This window comes from Myxocyprinus asiaticus, chromosome 20 (genome assembly GCF_019703515.2).
Source record: "Myxocyprinus asiaticus isolate MX2 ecotype Aquarium Trade chromosome 20, UBuf_Myxa_2, whole genome shotgun sequence".
In the NCBI taxonomy this organism is placed as follows: Eukaryota; Metazoa; Chordata; class Actinopteri; order Cypriniformes; family Catostomidae; genus Myxocyprinus; species Myxocyprinus asiaticus.
This window is the reverse complement of record NC_059363.1, coordinates 24411320-24426270: the sequence shown is the minus strand read 5'-3', so window position 1 is coordinate 24426270 and position 14951 is coordinate 24411320.

Below are 14951 nucleotides of genomic sequence, written 5' to 3'. Positions count from 1 at the left end.
CACAAGACAAAAATAAACTGGTGAAGCTTAAGGTCTTCTGCTTTCATTCTGTTCAGTGTCAGGACTAAAATATTTGGCTCTGTATTGTTTACATAACATGTTCTACTGTTTCCTCTATGAAGAAATACAAAGCAGATTTTTAATTCATAACAGCAATTGTTTTTCTTTTTATTTGAATTTCTGCCATTCAACCAATGTTGGTCACACTAAATGTTCATAATAATTACCCAAATTATACATGGTGGCATTAGGTAAGTTATATTCTCAAATCAACAGACCACCAAAACATTTGCTAGAACTAAACAGCTATGCTGTAGAGAAAAATAAAAAGGTACAAAATTTGTGGCACACTAAAGAAAAGTTCTTGCGCAGTTTTGTGGTTCATTATTTTTATGACTGTTTTGTCAATTTGGTGACTAATCTTATTGTTTTGATCATTTGTACATACTTTTGCTGAAATGAGGTTACATATTTTTAACATAAGTTAATACGATTCCTTGTGAACAATTTTTCAAAAAAATCCTGTACAATGTTTTTCTTAAATCATGTTTTTAATACTTTCAGTGTGCTTTGAGGGACCATTTCGGTATTGAGCAGTATTTCTGAAATGCAAAAACACTAATTTCTTGCAGATTGCTGTTTCAAGGGAATTTACCAAGCACAATGCATGTTTATTTTTCAGTTTTACACATTAAGCATTATTACTGGTTGCTTTTTGCTCCGAGGCAAAAATTTGTTCTTCAGACTGCAAGCCCGCCTTGCACTCTGGACTGTTTAAAAGGATATAGACGGTGAGACAAAGCTTCGCCATTCATTTCAAACCTACCAAAAGAAATGTATTTCATTTGGCCAGTCATGAATAGTTCAAGCAATACAATTTACTCTTTTATCTACTCTTATTGTAAACAGTCCTAACCTTATGTTCTTGCTCTTTAATCGTATTCTTCTCAAGGCAGTTTCTCCAAACAGTTTTCATTTTATAAGCAGCTTTTCTTTATGAATTTCATGTATATTGATATGATCAGTTATTTAACCACACCTAGCTGTGGAAAAGAATAACATTGCACAGCGGTACCTTTGTACACACAGACTTTTTTCAGGGAGATCAAGAGGCATGAAGAGCACTGTTGAATCTTTTGTTGTTTTGAGGTCTGGAGGTGATAAGTTTAAGCGCTGCATGGGTTACGTCAGTTGTGCCTCACTAAAGTGAAAGGCCTTAAAATACATTTAGTGAAAAAGGACTTTCAATTCAGCATGCCAAGTGCTCTCAGAGAAATGAATGCAAAGCCCGCAGGATTGTCATGGTTCAGTAGAGGGATTTGTCACCCCTTGAATATACTGTACATGCTGATCAGTGTTAAGCAATGTTAACTTCATACTGTGGTAGTGGGGGCATGGTTGAGCGCTGGCTTGTGAATGAGAGCGAGATCGGAAGATGAGAACGGTAAGGATCATCACCTGGCAATGATTGTCTCTAACAGCTCTTTGTCATTGCAGTGAGAGTGGAGACGGAGTTAAGAGCGAGCCAGACACCAGTGTAGCGGAGAGAACCCCGCAGCAACACCCGCTGAGCATGTGTGGCTTGATAGTGTTGCGAAGAGAGTGTTTTTTTGTTTGAGTAGAAAAATACCTTATTGAGTTGAAGTTCACCTTTCCCGATTCCTCCTTTCTCACCCTAAGAATCTGTCCCTGTTACACTGGTGCCGAAACCCGGGATCAGGAAGAAGAGTGTCACCATGGAGTCCTCCTCGTTGGGTGAAGTCATCCGTTCCCTTGTGGAGATTCAAGAAACCCACCACCAAGCCCTCCTGGCTCAGGAACAGTGATTCCAGGAACTCCTCCGGGCCCAAGCAGAGGACCGGCAGGCGTGACGGAGCTTGGTGGCCCAGGATCGATCTTCAGCCGCAGACTCGGAGGCAGCGACAGTGTCTCATTTGCAGCTGATGAAGATGGGACCCCAGGATGAGCCGGAGGCGTTCATCGGGCTATTTGAACAAGCGGCTACGGCCTCCGGCAGGCCGAGGTCTCAATGGACGCTTCGTTTGCTGCCGTTATTCTCCGGGGAGTCACAACTTGCGGCTGAACAGCTTCCAGCAGAAACTCGCCTGGCCTGTGAGGACCTGAAGTAAGCCATCCTTCAGCGGGTCGGGCGTACACCGGAACAACACCGCCAGAGGTTCCATTCCATGAGACTGGAGGATGTCAGCTGCCCATTTGTGTATGCTCAGCTGCAACACGATGCCTGCCGGAGGTGGGTCCTGCCCCAGGAGGGTTGCGACGTTGGGGATGTGATAGATCTGATGGTACTGGAGCAACTAACTGCCCGTTTGCCGAGGAGAACTGCGGAGTGTATCCAGTGCCATTGCCCGGCGTCACTGGATGACGCTGTCCAGCTGGTGGAGGACCACTTGGCGGTCTTTCCGGGGACCGGCGTGCCCCCCTCTTCATCTCTTTCTCTCTCCCACTGACCCCACCTTCTACCCATTTTGTTTCCTCCCATCCAGTCCCTAGTCCCCGGAGATGGGGAGTTCCCCCTCCAAAACCGGCTCCCCGGCTACGGAGTCTGCGCAGACTGCCGGTTCACCCTTCCCCTCTCCACTTTCAGTCACAGGTCGACAGATCTGCCGCCGCGGGCGTGGAGTCTGGGCTGGTTTGCTGGCGCTGTGGGGAGCCTGAGCATTTCCAGGACCAATAACCGCTGATGGAAGTGGGGACCGTGGTCCGGCTCCCCGACGTGCCACAAGCCACCCCCGATCGAGCTAGGACGTACCACATACCACATTCAGGTTGCAGCCAAACCTTCATCCATCAATGCTTGGTTCAAGACGAGGCTTTGGGTGCTAATCACAAGGTGAAGGTAAGATGCATGCATGGGGATATCCATGATTATCCTGTAGTGACTGTGACAATTCAAATCCGGGGACAAAATCATAGTTTCGAGGCTGCGGTTAGTCCCCGGTACGAATTGGCCAGCGCTTACCACTTTATTAAGGGAAATTTGTGTGGGTGGGTCCTGCAACAAAGAATCTCGGTGTGGGATTTGTGATGCGCTGGTTGGGGAGGCAGAGCTGGGGCTGCGTACGTCAGCTCCACGTCAGGATGACGTAAGGGAGGGGGAAATCTCGGCTTCCCCAGCCCTTAGAGGATTCCCCGCTGGGGATTTCCCTTTGGAGCAGACACGAGAGGAGACCCTTAGGCATGCCTTCGACCAAGTGAAAGTGATTGATGGCCAAAGTCTTCAGCCAGACATCGCACTCTCATATCTGTATTTTTCTATTATAAATGGTCGGTTGTATCAAGTGACGTAGGACACTCAGACAAAAGAGGATACAACCCAATTGTTGATTCCAAAGAGCCGTCGGGAAATGTTATTCCAGATGGCTCACCATAATCCGATGGCTGGTCATTTAGGGCGAGAAAAACACTCTCTTCGCAACACTCTCATGCCACACAGGCTCAGTGGGTGTGTGTACGGGTCTCTCTCCCCTCCACTTGCATCTGGCTCGCTCTTAACTTTGTCTCCACTCTCATTGCAATGACAAACAGCTGTTAGAGACAATCATTGACAGGTGATGATCCTTACCGTTCTCATCTCCCAATCTCGCTCTCCATTCACAAGCCGATGCTCGACCACACCCCCACTACCACACATACATTCAACAACATCTGGATTACTTTACCGTACTTAATTTGATCAAATGTATGATGCTAAAAAAGTAGGAGGGAACAATAAAGCCGTGACTGATTTTTTTTTAATTAGAACTAAGCCTTAAAATATAAGTGTAAATTATTGTACACATGCCAAAGTGCTTTTCTTAATTTAATGCATTCTGTATTTATCTTGCTGCAAAAATGACATGATCATTAAAAAAAAAAAAAAAACGAACAGAATATTTAATCTTTAATCTGTCTTAAAGAGGGAAAATGTTTTTATATTGACGTCATATTGTAAATGCACTGTGTATGTAAAAGTATGTATGCTGTTAGATAAAGGAAGTGTACATAATTCAATTGTAAATAGCAATATTTTGCTTCTTTGTTTGAATATATTGTTTATTATTAAATGTAAAATATATAAAAACAAATATAATTTTGAAAAATAAAAGTACACACTTCTTTATCCTTAATTTGTTTTTGTTTTTTGGCACAGATGATTTAATAAAGAAAAAAAATCTTTGATAAAAAAACAAAAAAACAAAACACTCCCGCACTCTTGCAGCAAATCTTCTTTCCCAGACATCCACATGAAAGTGAACCCTCAGTGACTGTCTGACTCACCCACGGTTCCGGAATTATTATTGGGTTTGTATTTTGTCTCATTTTTTTGCCAGCAAGTATTCAGGAAGTTTCCAGGTGATTCTAAATTCCATACAACAGAGGGCGAAGAGGGGGAAGGGGCATTGTCCAGCCCTAGTTGGGAACCTCCACCAAGGTATTGTGTGCTGAACATTAGGAAACACTAATGTGTGTATAGAGGGATCCTGTGGAGGTTTTTAAAATTTAATGACTTTGTGCCCTACCATTGAGCACATGTCCAGGGTAGGTTATGATGCAAGAGCAAGCGGAGGAGACGGATCATCAGTCACTTTTATTACAATAGCTCTAATATTAAAGGAGTGAAAGAGATAACTTATTCAAAGATGTTTATGCTGTCTGTTAATCTGTTTTTTATGGATAGGTAAATATTTCGGGAATGGTTTTAAAAAAGCACCAGCCCCCAAATATTTGAACAACTGCCTGGATCCATGACAAGAGCGGATACGATTTTTCTTCAAGAGAGGAGAGATCTTTTTAAACACAATTGTTTCAAAAATTTATTTCGTCTCGTCCCTCCTTTTCTTTAATAAAAGCAAAAACTTGATGTTACAGTGAGGCACTTACAGTGAACGTGAATGTGGCCAATTTTTTTGACGGTTTAAACAGAAATGTGAAGCTTATTATTTTAATATAATAATAATAATAATTACATTAATTCTTCTGTTAAAACTTTTATTTGTATTATTTGAGCTGTAAAGTTGTTTAAATTGTCATTTTTACAGTCGTTTAGGGTTTGATGACATTACATCGTCATGGTAACGTTATTTTAAGTTGTAAAATTGGCTATAACTTCACACAGAAAAGGTTTGTAAGTGATTTTATCGCACTAAAATCATGTTTACATGCATACAGTTTACGTCTTGTGGCTATACTTATGAAAAGTATTTTAACATTCATAAATTGGCCCCCATTCACTCCCATTGTAAGTGCCTCACTGTAAACCATTAATTTTTATTTGTTTCCATAACTTGGATATGTTAACATGGCAGTTTAAGGGGATTAGTTGTTGATTTTTATGCATTCATGTTTTCTAATACAAGCAGAATGCAGTTTTGTTTTCACTTAAAAAAAATAAATAAATACATACATAAATAAATTAGAACATTTGGGCATTTACAATTTTACAAAGCTTTTCCAGAATGAGGAATCAGCTTACAAAAGTTTGTTACACTTTTGTCATGTGTCCCTTTTGAAAGTATTTACAAATACATCTCTGGAATATGCAGCATAAAACTGAATTTACATGATTATAAAACTAGGGCACACAAAACAATTAATGACCGCACTCGTTTCAATAACATGTCAGTACATGGACATGGACATTATCAACACTGAAGGCAGTTTATTCCATCAACTCAGGGTTGGCTGGGTCGTGTCCTATTGTATGTTTTTCCCATTATTTTCATACATTTCTGCTGATTGTGTTTATCTTTACTTTTTCTTAAAGTATATGATTCCAATATTATGTATACACTATATTTTCACGCTGTGAAATACTGCATTTAAACAGATCTGATTCCTTTAAACAGAATCAATAGCAATGATGAGCCACCATGGGGGACATTTCTGGCTCTCTGTGAGTTACACAACCTGCAAAACATTTTCAATACCCTCATGAGAGCAGGCTTTGGGGATGGGATGCAGCACTGTTTGCTTTTCCAACACTCAGTTTTGTGTCATGGAATGAGAATGTGGGACCCGAATTATATACGGTGGCCCCAAAAAGTATTTGCACACTTTTGGACACTGAAATCACATTTAAAAATGTCAGAATGTTATTGCTTTAGATATAATCAAACTAAATATGGAAACCAAATTTCAAACCATATACAAATTTCCAACAGAGTAGCATTTGCAAACAAATGTTGCTAGACCTCTTCATAGAATGAACTTTTATGAATTTTTCAATCACTTTTAACCAACTGGACCCAAAGTGATTTTTAGTGGATGAAGTGGTAAGAAGTCAGGTTCCCTTTAAGTTCACAAAAGTGTGCTGGAACAGTAACCACAAGTAGAGTTTATCACATTAACTATAGACATGTTCCACGAAGTCTGACATGAATGTGTTCAAATATTAGTGTTGGGTTCGAGTCCACCTTAGTCGAGTCTGAGCAAAGACAGAGTCTTTAAACAATCGAGTCGAGTCTGAGTCCAAAAGAGGCCGAGTCTGACTCAAGACCGAGTCCATAAGAGGCCGAGTCCGAGTCGAGTCCGAATTAATCTGTTCATGAATCTGAATTCAAATTGTAACCATAAACTCAACATCAATATTTTAATATAAATGCAAAAAACGAATTATTAGTATCCTGCTGAACAAATTTCAAAGTGGTTTCAGAATGAAAGCATATGCTTTAGATGTATGGAGACAAAACTGTTCGTCAACATCTTCTTATTGCATTCTGTTGACATTCAGTTATTTGTTGCTTTTCCCCTCCACTCAAACATAGACTAAAGAAAGTGAGAGCTGGGTTAGTCATTACAACCAGGATCATTATGGTTTCCAATTTTAATTTCGTTTTTATTTCTAATTAATTTTCAATTTGTCCTTTCAGTTTAGATTATTTGATCTAAAATTATCCCTATCTTAAGAAATAAAAGTCTATACTGAGATTTCTTTCTTAGTCTGTATCTGCCGACTAGTTTGGGAAAATAATGAGTCAACACAATAGTAATTAGCACTCGCTGAGAAGTTACATCTCACAATTTGACTGCAAATGCTACATCCGAAAACACTGGAAAAGCCCACAGCTAATATTAGGGCCATTAAACACGGACATTGATTGTCTAGTTAATTCACGGAAAACGACACAATGCGGGGCAGTTCTGTGCACTGCTTGTGCACCATTTAAAAAAAATAAGAGGGATCATTAAATGTTTTTAGTACTACCTTGAGGAAGCTATTTGACAATAGATACTCGCATATATTCCACAAGACAAAATAGAAACTGAATTTAAACAAATGATCCTGTTCAAAAGTTTACATTCCCTTGGTTCTTAAATGATTAGTTCACCCAAAAATGGAAATTCTGTCATTCTTAACTCACCCTTGTGTTGTTATAACCCCATATGATGTGAAGCTGATGACTTTTCTAAATAAAAATCCCACAGCTTCTGTAAATTTTTTGGTTTCCCAGCATCTTCTGAACATTTGAGATCTTCCCAACAGTGGCTATATAAATGAATGTTACATTTATATAGCGCTTTTCTGACACTACATTCAAAGCACTTCACACAGTGAACAGGGGACTCTCCTCAACCACCAGCATCCACCTGGATGTTGCAACGGCAGCCATAGCACGCCAGTATGCTCACCACACACCAGCTATTGGTGGAGAAAAGAGAGTAGAGTTATAGAGCCAATTAATGGATGGGGATTATTAGGAGGACATGATTGAGAAGGGCCAATGGGGGGAATTTGGCCAGGACACCGGGGTTACACCCCTACTCTTTACGTGAAGTGCCCTGGGATTTGTAATGACCACAGGGAGTCAGAAACTCGGTTTAACGTCTCATCCGAAGGAAGATATGATATAGACATCCAGCTTTTGACACTTAGGACAACTGATGGACCCATACACAACTATTTCAAAAGGTGCAAACTTTCATTGATGCTCAAATAAACAACACAAGAACCAAGGGGATACACACTTTTGAACAGGATGATTTGTGTAAATTAGAGTAAATTTTGTGTAATGTAGCTTTTGAAGGGCAGTACGACATAAAATGTATAATCTTTTATCGCTTATATTTGTATACATTCTGAAAGGGGTGTGAAAACGTATAGGTGCCATAGAGTGCGAGCGTCATGCGCATGACGTCATTGCCATGGTAAACAGACACGTTTCAGCTGATTTGCCGAAGACTAGAATTAAAGTATCATCAAACCAACATGTAAAGCAACGAAACTGCTTCTCTGCTGCAAACGATTCCAGAGACAATAGCGAGAAGGACAATAAGGAGATTTAATTTAAGAAGAAAAAATCTGTGAGTTTACCAGCTTTTTAGAGAATTGTCGGGACAACGGGGCACACCTCTTAAACCGGGACATCTGGTCATCCAATCTATAATGAAATTATAAACAAAACATTTCGCTGCTCAAAATATCTTAATATTTTATTGTGCATTTTATTGTGGAAAACAACTGTAATAGAAAATATTTTAAGCAGCTTGTTAATGCTTTTAAAATAGAAAATCAGTAATAAATAGGAGCTGTTTATCTGTTTTTCAGAGTTGCAGTCTGCTTTAGCAATAACCATCCCCCCCGACTATTTAAAAAGTTACAGTTAATTAATCAAGGACAATTTTAAGTTGACAACACTGCGTGGACCACAAGAGAATACAGATGCCTACATGTGTGGATACATTATTTCTAAAAAGACTTAATAGCCCAATATTAATAATATTTTTCTGAATTAAAATATTTATATGTTGTTTTTGTGAACTGTGAGAGACATGATGTGAGTGACTCGACTTAAGGAAGTTCTTGACCACGACGAAACTGCGATTTGAGCACCGTCTTGGCTGCACAAATGGCACGTGCGATTTTACTGGTTGTCAGGTCCCGTGCCATGCAAAACTGCCTTGTTTAGCTTCTAGTACATTGGCTACATACTTTTCTTTATGTGTTCGTCGTGCCAGCCACCTCGGTAATCAATGTTATACAGTAGTCTCCTTTGTACCATTCAAGCATATTGGTTGACTGTTGAGTGTGCCCCTCTACATATGTGTATGTGTGTGCATGAAACAAATGATAAGGTTATGACTGTAACCATGGTTCCCTGAAATGAGGGAATGAATGCTGCATCATAGCTGACACTATGGGTTATCCCCGCATAGCCAGTCTCTGAAACACTTTAAATAGCGTTGTGTGCTCCGCCTCCCTCGCGCACATCAGTGGGCGTATATAACAGCAGTGCATAGCGCTATCTCCTCAGAATATTCGACTGAAGGGTGCAAGTGATACTCGACCCTTGTAGCGAAGATTCTGTATCATGGCTTGCTTACGTAGCATTCAGTTCCTTATTTCAGGGAACCATGGTTATAGTCGTAACCTTATCCTTCCCTTTAAATTCAGTCATGAATGCTGCGTCATAGCTGACACTATGGGGAATGTATTCCATCAAGCCGTGCTACTGATTCGCACGCGTAACGATGCGTAAAAAGCACCAACAGAGTCTCCTCTTCACATCGCAATAAGAAGGGAGAAGCAGAATGATGAATGGATGGATATACATGGCGATGACGCTAACCGGTTTGGGTAGCACAGTCATCGCAGGATGAATTAAATCACTACCATGTAGTGATTATATATCATATACAGGTGCATCTCAATAAATTAGAATGTCGTGGAAAAGTTAATTTATTTCAGTAATTCAACTCAAATTGTGAAACTCGTGTATTAAATAAATTCAATGCACACAGACTGAAGTAGTTTAAGTCTTTGGTTCATTTAATTGTGATGATTTTGGCTCACATTTAACAAAAACCCACCAATTCACTATCTCAAAAAATTAGAATATGGTGACATGCCAATCAGCTAATCAACTCAAAACACCTGCAAAGGTTTCCTGAGCCTTCAAAATGGTCTCTCAGTTTGGTTCACTAGGCTACACAATCATGGGGAAGACTGCTGATCTGACAGTTGTCCAGAAGACAATCATTGACACCCTTCACAAGGAGGGTAAGCCACAAACATTCATTGCCAAAGAAGCTGGCTGTTCACAGAGTGCTGTATCCAAGCATGTTAACAGAAAGTTGAGTGGAAGGAAAAAGTGTGGAAGAAAAAGATGCACAACCAACCGAGAGAACCGCAGCCTTACGATTGTCAAGCAAAATCGATTCAAGAATTTGGGTGAACTTCACAAGGAATGGACTGAGGCTGGGGTCAAGGCATCAAGAGCCACCACACACAGACGTGTCAAGGAATTTGGCTACAGTTGTCGTATTCCTTTTGTTAAGCCACTCTTGAACCACGGACAACGTCAGAGGCATCTTACCTGGGCTAAGGAGAAGAAGAACTGGACTGTTGCCCAGTGGTCCAAAGTCCTCTTTTCAGATGAGAGCAAGTTTTGTATTTCATTTGGAAACCAAGGTCCTAGAGTCTGGAGGAAGGGTGGAGAAGCTCATAGCCCAAGTTGCTTGAAGTCCAGTGTTAAGTTTCCACAGTCTGTGATGATTTGGGGTGCAATGTCATCTGCTGGTGTTGGTCCATTGTGTTTTTTGAAAACCAAAGTCACTGCACCCGTTTACCAAGAAATTTTGGAGCACTTCATGCTTCCTTCTGCTGACCAGCTTTTTAAAGATGCTGATTTCATTTTCCAGCAGGATTTGGCACCTGCCCACACTGCCAAAAGCACCAAAACTTGGTTAAATGACCATGGTGTTGGTGTGATTGACTGGCCAGCAAACTCACCAGACCTGAACCCCATAGAGAATCTATGGGGTACTGTCAAGAGGAAAATGAGAAACAAGAGACCAAAAAATGCAGATGAGCTGAAGGCCACTGTCAAAGAAACCTGGGCTTCCATACCACCTCAGCAGTGCCACAAACTGATCACCTCCATGCCATGCCGAATTGAGGCAGTAATTAAAGCAAAAGGAGCCCCTACCAAGTATTGAGTACATATACAGTAAATGAACATACTTTCCAGAAGGCCAACAATTCACTAAAAATGTTTTTTTTATTGGTCTTATGATGTATTCTAATTTTTTGAGATAGTGAATTGGTGGGTTTTTGATAATGTGAGCCAAAATCATCACAATTAAAAGAACCAAAGACTTAAACTACTTCAGTCTGTGTGCACTGAATTTATTTAATACACGAGTTTCACAATTTGAGTTGAATTACTGAAATAAATGAACTTTTCCACGACATTCTAATTTATTGAGATGCACCTGTATATATGGGACTAACCAAATAGGTAGCGAAAACTTATATAAAGTGACCGCTAACTGCGGTTTATGGGATGACTATATATAAATAAGCTGGTAGTAAGCAGCAGAATACACAGTTTAACTCTCCTTCATAGTAAGCACCTGGGAAGGGAGAGAGGAGACATCCAGGTTGTAAAATCTGGCGAAAGTGCTAGGGGAAGCCCAACCTGCAGCTAGGCAGATATCTTGAGGGAAACACCATTAGACAATGCCCATGAAGATGCCCTGCCTCTAGTGGAGTGAGCTTTTACTCTAATAGGGCACTGTATGCCTTGTGAATCATATGCAGGCGCAATGGCATCCACTATCTAATGTGAAAACCTTTGTTTGGAGACAGCCAACCCTTTAAAGCGACTTGTGATGCAGACAAAGAACTGATCCAAAAGCCGTATTTGCCTCATCAATCGATATATGCACGCTGTGCTCTTACAGGACACAGTGTGTGAAGCCTGAAGGATAATAACCTGTGCCCTGAAGGGAGTGGTCAAAACGTTCGACACATAGCCTTTCCTGGGTTTAGGAACAGCTTTTGATAAGCCTGGTCAAAACTCTAAGCAGGAGTCGCTGACCGACAGCACTTGAAGGTCCCTGACACGTTTTACTGAAGCCAAAGTGAGAAGCAGTGCAGTCTTTAGTGAGAGTACGTGTAAACTCACTGAATCCAATGGCTCAAACGGCAGGCCTGTGAGTGCTTTTTACACAAGTGACAAGTCCTAAACTGGCACGGTGGTGGGGCGAGATGGTCTCAACTGCCTCGCGCCACATAAGGATTTCACAATCAAAGGGTGTCTGCCTATTGATAGACCGCCCAGTGGGAATTGTCCAGTTGCTATGGCAGCGACATACACTTTGAGCATAGATGGGGTGAGACCCGCATTTAAACGTTCTTGTAGAAAGTGAAGTATAGGCTGTACAGTGCATTGTACAGGGTCCTCATCCAGAGAGGAACAATCAACGTGTATAAACGTCTTGTTGAAGGGGCTCTAGCTTGTAATATGGTGTCGAGCAATGGTTGCGAGAGCCCATGCGCATCAGTCAGTGAAATACAATACTTGGTGAAGTGGACAGGAGGGAATGTATACTTGCGTCCCGCCGGTCATTTGTGGGCTAGAGCATACAGGCCCATTGGGGCATGAGTCAGGGAGTACCACAGGCGACAGTGTCTTGTCTCCGGTGATGCAAATAGATCTATTTCGTCTTCCTCGAATCAATTCCATATCATCAGAACTGTCTGAGGATGAAGTCTCCGTTCTCCATTTGCTCCCTGCCGCGAGAGTAAATCTTCACCGCTGTTCGGGTGACCTGGAACGCGTGTTGCACATATCGATAGATGTTTATCACCTCAGAGGAGAAGCTGGCGCCCCAGATTCATCAATGGACATGATCGAACTCCCCCTTGGTGATTTATGTAGGCCAAGACGCGTGTTGTCGGTTCTGATCAGAACATGAAACCACTGGACGGCTGGTCGGAAAGTCATTAATGCTAGTAATACACAGAGTAGTTCCAGACCATTTTTTTGATACCAAATCTCTTGAGCACCTGTCCAGGTTCCAAAGGCTGGGCACCCATAGCACAGGGCTCCCCAGCCCATGTTTGATGTATCCGTCGTGACCACTTTGCGTCTGGACACTTGATCAATTGCAACACCCATTTGATTGAATGTGGGCACTTTCCAAATGATTAACACGGCTAGATATGTCACCATAAATTATGGGGTACAGTACCTTCAATCTGAGCCAGCACTGAAGTGGTCTCATCCGTTTTAGTCCCAGCAGGGTGACTGCTGTTGCAGAGGCCATGAGGCCCAGGACTCGTTGAAAAACTTCAATGGAAATGTTTTTCCCAGCTTGAAAATGTTCAAACACTGGTGAATAGAATGAACGTGTTATTCCATCAGGCATGCCATCATAGAGACTTAGTTGAGATTCATGCCCAGCAATGAAATCTGATGGCTGGGCATTAACATGTTCTTTGACCAGTTGACTTTCAGTCCCAAACGCTCCAAATGTGCAAGTAACAGGTCTCTGTTTTTGCAAAGCTTATTCCTCTGACTGTGCTAAGAGCAACCATTCATCGAGGTAATTCGTAACGCGAACGTAGCACCTCATTTCCGGCTCGCGACATCGGGAAAAGTGAGAGGGCTATTAGGTGATATTGAGGCACCTAACATCTCTGCGTTGCAGCACAGCATCAACAACAGTACAAACAGGCATCTAAATGACCTGTGTCAAGGCACTAACTTGTTCCCAGCTCACAGCGGCAGGGAAAATGAGATGGCTATTAGGTGACGTGGAGGCTCCTAAAAATTCTGTTGCAACATAGGCTGTCTCCTAGCATGTTACCAGCCATAGTAAAAACAGGGCGAACCGTCCTGCATTACAGAGGATATGACACACTCTGTTCCCGGCTCGCAACGGCGGGATAAATGAGAAGCGTGTTTAATAAGCACAGCAAGGCGCCAGCACCAGAGACTTGAACTCTCACTGTATAGGGAGAACATCAAGCCATAATAAGCTGTTCGTGCAGCTCTGGAAGAACAGCACCGGTGGTGAAACTATAGATGCACCAACACAGTTAACACAGCTTAAACAAGAAATCTTCAGGCATCACCGCCTCGTACCATTTTCCCACCCACAGGGGTAAATTAAGGTAAACGTCTCACCTGAGCATGTACATGTCTACTAATATAGCCCAGTGACAGAGTATCCCTGACATAAACCACCGTGAACGATTGCAGTGTCCTGGATCGAGCCGTCAATCGCCACAGAACAACTGAGGCCGCTGGATATGGAGAAGAGGAGGGACGCAGGCTCAAGCTGGCAAAAATCACCCTCAAATTCTCCGCGCTCTGTGTCCCATCCTCGCTAGATATAGGGAGGAGAGGGGGATGGCATCAGCTTCCTCAGAAGCAGGTCAAGAGCAAAGCATTTGAGTATTGCGTGCTCGCAATAACACGATCGATCTCAATGAGTGCTGCGTGCCAGGCAGGGATAAGGTTAGTGATACAGTAGTACCCCTCTAATCATAAACCCCGCCAAACATGTTCGCATCATGCGCACCATGTATCACGGCCGTATTGGGCAGGCGAAGCCGCTTTACATGGAGAAGAGAAAAGCACAGCGTGAGCCGGTGACAAAACATCAAGTTCTCCGTGCTCTATATCCCGTCCTCACGCGTCTCCCTCGTGTGGTCCCTCGGGAGCCGCAGAAGGAGTATGGCGGGAGGAGAGGGGACCAGCTTTGGCTTTTAGAACTAAAGTGAGCAGAGAGCAAACTTGGTGAGCGCTGTGTCAGCGTGGGATCTGCCCAGGCAATCACAGCACTTGTGTTGAACGGGTGAAGACACCTGATGTAGAGGAGAAACACAAGGCATGAGCCGGTGATAAATCCTCCTCAAATCTCCATGCTCTATTCCCCGTCCTCACGTGCCTCCCTTGTGTGGTTCCTGCGGTTCTCGCAGAAGGAGTATAGTGGGAGGTGAGGGGGATGTCTTCGGCTTTCAGAACGAAAAACGAGCCGAGAGCAAGCATCTTTTGAGATTTATGCATCCACAGTGAACACAATTAGCCTTAACGAGCGCTGTTGTACGTAAAACAGCACTTGTGCCACCAGACAGAGGATTTTCATGTGCTTGTGGAAACATTTGTAAAACGCTATCTTTACAAAGACATCGTTTAGCAAACAGCTCTTTTACGATTGTG